This window comes from Podarcis pityusensis (assembly GCF_964106645.2).
Source record: "Podarcis pityusensis genome assembly, chromosome: 4".
NCBI lineage: Eukaryota > Metazoa > Chordata > Lepidosauria > Squamata > Lacertidae > Podarcis > Podarcis pityusensis.
Genome location: NC_138027.1, coordinates 24,592,710 through 24,599,072, shown reverse-complemented (window position 1 = coordinate 24,599,072; position 6,363 = coordinate 24,592,710). Strand labels below are relative to the sequence as shown.

At 46.2% G+C, this 6,363-nt stretch overlaps 1 long non-coding RNA gene across 1 annotated transcript in view; it reads right to left on the bottom strand.

The window, feature by feature from the left end:
* Positions 1 to 5,948: 5,948 nt before the first annotated feature.
* The window catches only part of LOC308476583, a 141,388-nt gene continuing 140,973 nt past the window's right edge, over positions 5,949 to 6,363 (bottom strand). Inside the window, exon 2 of the long non-coding RNA XR_013985979.1 lies at positions 5,949 to 6,237. This is a non-coding gene — a long non-coding RNA (uncharacterized lncRNA). The remainder of the gene's footprint in view (positions 6,238 to 6,363) is intronic.

Genomic DNA, 6,363 nt, shown 5'->3' with positions numbered 1-6,363 from the left:
TAACAATGAACATTTCTCTCTCTCCTCCTCTCCATGGTTTTAATAACAAGTCATTTTTCTTAGCAGTGACATTGTGAATGTTTTTACCTTCCCCCCTATCTTGGCAGATTTTCTTCATAAATCTTTCCAAAACAGATGTCAGGCATGACTGATGTGACTAGAGTTTTTTGTTTCAATTTTTAAAATTGTTTTGAAAAAGCTAGCAATTGTATTTTGGAGATTAACCTTTTCTCGTATGGAAACCTCGCAGTATGCCATGTGTTTTGGCAGCTGTCTTTCAGCTATGGATTTTCTTTTGTCTACAGGCATGAAATTATGTATTCTTAGTAACAGGTGAAAAAAGGATAGGCTTTCTGCTGCATATGGAGACAATTGTTCGGTAATGAGTATTCTAACTGCAGCTGACCATTCTTTCCCCATAGTATGTCGAATGGATTCCCGTTGGCCCAGCTGTATCCTTAGTCACTTAGTAAGGAAAGAAACAAAGGATGGTATCCTATCTTTCCTGTCTTTCTTTCCTCTATAAGATTTTATTTTTAAAGGCTTACTAAGTACTAAGTGTAAACCCCACTGAAAATGGTTATTAATTTGGGACAGAGTAGGATGAGGCTGTTCCCTTCAGCATTGTCCTAAATAGGTCTAATAGGTCTTTATGCAGATTCCTGGGGGATCAGGTGTCTCAGAGGGTGATGGAAGGTGGCCCTATTCCAATGCATTCACCTTGTTCCACAACACATAGCCCCAAACAATTTCCCTTAACATACTGCATGTCATAAACTGGCTGGATGCGGAGGAGTGGTAGAAGACACCAGCTGGGGAACCCCCAGAGGAGGAAGGCTCAGAGCCAGGGCGGTGGGATGATGATGAGTGGTCAGAGCAAGAAGAGAGAGCAGAGTGGGAGGAGGAGGTGTCGGAAGCTGAAGAGGTAACAGAGTTTAGTGAGCAGGAAGAGGCTGAGCAGAGAGCAGTTCAGAATCAGAGGCAGTAGCAGAGAGGGGTCAAGAGGCAGAATGGAGGCAGGCTGCTGCAGAGGTGTAGCATTTGGGTGTCTGTGGCCCTGGGCACAATTTTGTGAGGGGGCACAAACAGGTGCCCCCACAGCAGGCTCCTTCTTCAGAGCCTGGCTGCAAGCGAGAAGGAGCTAAGCCTTGACTGGGCGTTTGTGCCTTGGCTGCAGCTCCACCCCTGGGTCAGGCCTGACCCAGGGGAGGAGAGCAGGACAATGGGCGGCAATGCTGCCACCCACCCAACTTGGCCGTGGCATGCCTTGCACCCAGCCGCAGCAGCTCCGCCACGAGGGCAGGCCTGACCCGGTCGTGGAGAGCAGGAGGAGAGTGAACGGCAGTTTCCCTGCCCCTCTCCTCCCCTGGACTGTGGTGCCCAGAAAGGCGCCCCCGCCTCACCTGTGGGAGCCCTCCGCACACCTGCCCCAGGTAGTGTGGGCATATGCTCTGCCGCTGGGCTGCTGAAGAAGCCAAGGAATCTCCCCTCCCCCCGCTGCACTCAGCTCCCCTCCCCCCCCGGTATCCCATAACACAGAGAGGAATGAAAAGGGCGGAGCAAAGAGAGAAGACAAAGGAGCCTTAGGCTGCTTAGAGAGCAGTGGGAAGGCAGGGACCTTCGGTCCTCACAACTGGTTCATTGGGGCAAGACCTACCAGGAAGAGTTGCTGTGATCATTAGGCCTGCACTGTTTTGTTTTCTTTGAATAAAGAGTTAACTTCACTGACACCAGGTGTTTATTGCTGACTTGCACCAGCCTCCGGTTATAGCTCTAGGGAACTCAGCAGAACATCAGTCTTCAGCTATTTTATTTATTTATTTATCATAAGGATATTGGGCACTATTCTATAATGCATGCTTCTACAATTATATTGAGCGAACAACAGGGGAAACCTGTGAGTCTAGTATGATGATGAGGCCGACAAAATTAATTAGTCACACCACGGGTTGCAAACGTAATCCGTGTGGGAGGCACATTCGCAACCCGCAGCGTTTGCAACCCACAGCGCCCCGTCTGCGCATGCGCACAATGTGATTCGGCACTTTTGCGCATGACGTCATTTTGCGCTTCTACGCATGCACGAGCGCCGAAACTCGGAAGTAACCCGTTCCAGTACTTCTGGGTTTGGTGCAGTCCTCAACCCAAAAACGCGCAACCTTCAGCTTTCGTAACCCGAGGTATGATTGTAATTAATTAGTAGCCCACTCGACTGGCTTGTCCCAGCCACTCTGGGAAGCTTCCAACAAATATAAAAAACCACAGCAACACACCACACATTAAAATCTTTCCTATACAGGGAAGTGTTCACCTACTGGTAATGCACATTTTTCAAGCTTTCTGATGCGTGTAGATTCTGCTACTAGCAGTTGCCTAACTTAAGCCTCATCCCAGGCAGCCTATGAGGAAAGGTAATAGCCCATCCCTGATGTGAGAGATCCAGTATGCCATTATAGTGCAGGGGTCACTCATGTGGTGCCCTCTGGGTGTTGCTGGACTTCTGCTCCCATCAACCCATTCAGCATAGCCATTGGTGAGGGATGATGGGAGTGGTGGCTCAACATCTGGAAAGCACTATGATGAATACTAGCAACAAGGCTGGCCTTTGGTCAGGGAGTTCCTAGTTCAAATCTGCCCAGCCACAAAATTTGCTGGCTGAACTTAGACCTGTCACTAACCCACCTCACAGCATTTCTGTGAGGATTAATTGTGATTTATTCTCTTGCTTTTTGATCCTAGGATTTACAGCAGGCATAGGCAAACCTTGGCCCTCCAGATGTTTGGGACTACAATTCCCATCATCCCTGACCACTGGTCCTGTTAGCTAGGAATGGTGGGAATTGTAGTCCCAAACATCTGGAGGGCCGGAGTTTGCCTATGCCTGATTTACAGAGTGTTGTACAGATTAAAAACATAAATACCTTTAAACATTATCTTGCTCGCCACCCCAATATCTGAGTGGTGTGAGATTCCATGGATATACAACCTGAACCTATGATGGAGGGGTTTGCAGCATTAACACCCTAAGAGGGTCTTCTTTCTTTCATAGCCACAACCTTGGATTCAAACAGAAACCAAACATTGTACTCTCTCTGCCTTTTCCATCCCACAACCAATTTTCCCCAAGGTCACATCACGACCAACTCTCAACTCCAAACTCAGGGTTTTGTCCTCTTTCTAGAAGCTCAAGGTGGGGTCCCACCCATTTGCCGTCTGGCATAGAACCCCTTCTCCTTAGCTTTCTTAATGGATGATCACATTTCCTTTGTTTCTTTAATGGCTCTTCACCCCATGTGATTACCTCATCAGGAAAGTATCCTGGCTTCTATTTTAACACTTCCTGAATGCAGGGGTTCAGTGTCTGTCACCAAGTTTAACACTCCAGGCCTTGAGTAAAATTCTAACACTTACTAGATGTAGGAATTATGGGTGCCTGGCAACCCCAAACTTATAGCAATAATGTAAGTAGGACATAAAACATAAAGATCTCCAACATAAGACAGAACCAGAAACAGTCAGTGAAAAGCTTGGGTGAATAGTGTGGTTGTTCTTTTTGCTCTTCTGAAAAATGGCTGAAAAGTCCCTTTGGGGGGCAGGGGAGGATGCAACTTCTGTAGAAGTATGACAGGTATGTTTTAAATTGGAAACCTCTAGCCTGCCAGACATCATTGGGCCCCAATTCCCATCAACCCCAGCTAGTGTGACCAATGCTCAGGAATGATAGGAACTGCATCCATTGGGGCAAATGGGGTACTGTCCCACCATCTTCAATCTGCTCTCAGCTAGCCTCCACCTGCCTGCATTCTCACAGCTGTCAACATCCTCTTCCTTAGTCTCTGTCGCCCTTGCAGAATTCAGGAGGGAGGAGGATGGGGACAGAACTAGAGTTTGGTGGCTCTGCCTGCCATTGGCTCTGGCTCCCCCTACTGTTGGTCTCCCAACCTTCTGTCCTACTAGTCTCAATGGACACCAGAACTACATGACCTGAAGAGCCGGATGATCCTCTGCACAGTGCACTGGAGAGAAGTATTTTCTACCCACAGGCTGCAGTTTCCTCGTTCTAGGTTTCTGCATAAACACCCCATACCAGGCCTGTTGGCTGGGAAGTGCACAGGAAAGTCCTGTTCCCACCACCCTGCTAAATAAAATATGGTCCTGGTCAGCTTCTCCATTTCCTAATTTGAGCTTTTAGTGGCTATTTGCAAAATATGTCTATATCAAAAACCTTAACCGCGCTTCTCTCTCCCCGTCCCCCTGGATATATACTGTATGATTCTTGCTTTTATGATTCTTGCTGTATGATTCTTGCTTTTAAAGAGTACGTTTTCAAAAACCAGAGTTATCTACTGCTCCTGTCCTGCTACTCATTCTTCCTCTATTCCCTCCTTTGGAAGTGCTGAGGTCTTTGCTGTGGTTTTGCCCTGAGATATTTAGCTCCCACCTCAGTTTATAAGTGAAAAGTGTCCTGTGTGATATTGTAATAGGTCAGGACATTCATTGGGGACTATGCCACAGCAAATCTGTTACATCTTTAATATTTCATGGGAGCCTTCTTTGTGTTTGCTGTGGCAGACTAATGTGGCAACGCATCTGGAACCATTCCAATGTTTAGCAGAAAGTAAGCTCAGACAAGTTATGCAGTGCCAGAAAGTTGTGCAAGGCATGGCAAAGAAGACATTTTATTTTTAATGAGTGGAAGTGTCGGGAAATAATATCTATCTGTGTGTTTCACTGGGCTGGGACACTGAATGTCCCAGGAACCATTCAACAAGGGGAGCATCCCCTCATCTCACTCTCTCTGAATCCCCATTCATCACTCTTAGTACTTAAACTTTGCATACGTAAATTTTAAATGTAAATTTGTAATTTTATATGCAAATTTTAAGGTGAACTTAGCTATTTCACACTTTCTGAAACTACTGAAATTCACAATTTCTGAATTTTGCAGTGTAGTTCTCCAGGCAAGGAATGTGTACAAAAATACCTGTACTAGGATAAGGTGTGCATAGATTAGTGAAAATTACATGTAAAAATGCATTGTACAGTCAAACCTCGGGTTGCGAATGTGATCTGTGTGGGAGGCACGTTCGTAAGCTGCAGCGTTCGCAGCCCACAGCACCGCTTCTGCGCATGTGCGTGACGCGATCCGGCGCTTCTACACATGCGCGTGACGTCATTTTGTGATTCTGCGCATGCGCGAGCGCCAAAACCCAGAAGTAACCCATTCTGGTACTTCTGGGTTCAGCGCAGTCCACAACCCGGAAACGCGCAACCCGCAGCGTTTGTAACCCGAGGTATGACTGTATTGAGGAATGTTGCTTTGCAAAAATGCATACACTAGGGAAAATTGCATTGAAAACATGTATATTAGGTAGTTAATATTAGGCACCTCCTGGTAGGGCTGGGAATGTCCCCTTTATGAAAACCTGGAGAGATGCTGCCAGCCAGTGTCAACAATACTGAGCTGGATGGTGCATTTTTGAAAAATGATGATTAAAGGACCCTCTCTTTTTGCACCTGTATATTGAGGAGTGATTTCAATTCAGCCCTATGTGCAAAGTTCTGAATTTGTTTTCCTCACTCTCTCCTATGACAAAAGCAAACACTTGGTACATCTAGCATGTGACACCCAAAGCCACTTGGAGTGTTTCTGTCTCAAGAGAATGTGAAATGCCTGCCTGCCAAGGGCTCCAGATTGCTGCCAATCTGTTTAAGAATCAAATTAATAGATGCAGAACTGCCCTCTTTGTGATTGCATATTTAGGTTACTGGCTTAGCTGCACACACTCTTTCTCTGTACACCCCCCCCCACACACACAAAAAGAAAGAGAGAGAGATTTCAGAGAGGAAAATGATTCCCCAAATATAGAAATAAGGGTCAAATTCTTAACTCTTTTAAAGCAGACCTTTTTGGATAACAAGTTTACAGAACTTGATGGACACACAAACAATTATCAATCAATTATTTATTCAGTTGCTGAGAAACACAAGGAGATATGCACTGTAATTTGTTGAATGGGCTTTCTCTGCTGGAGATTTGTCTTCAGATTGTTCCCAGGAGTTTATTTTTAATGCTCTAATAATGCTGCTGCCCAACAGACGTTCCCAAAAGGAGGTGAATGGAGTTCGGTTCGGTTCAGCCAGTGTGGTGTAGTAGTTAAGAGGGGTAGACTCATAATCTGGTGAACCAGGTTCGCATCCCCACTCCTCCACATGCAGCTGCTGGGTGACCTTGGGCTAGTCACACTTCTCTGAAGTCTCTCAGCCTCACTCACCTCCCAGAGTGTTTGTTGTGGGGGAGGAAGGGAAAGGAGAATGTTAGCCACTTTGAGACTCCTTTGGGTAGTGATAAAGCGGGATATC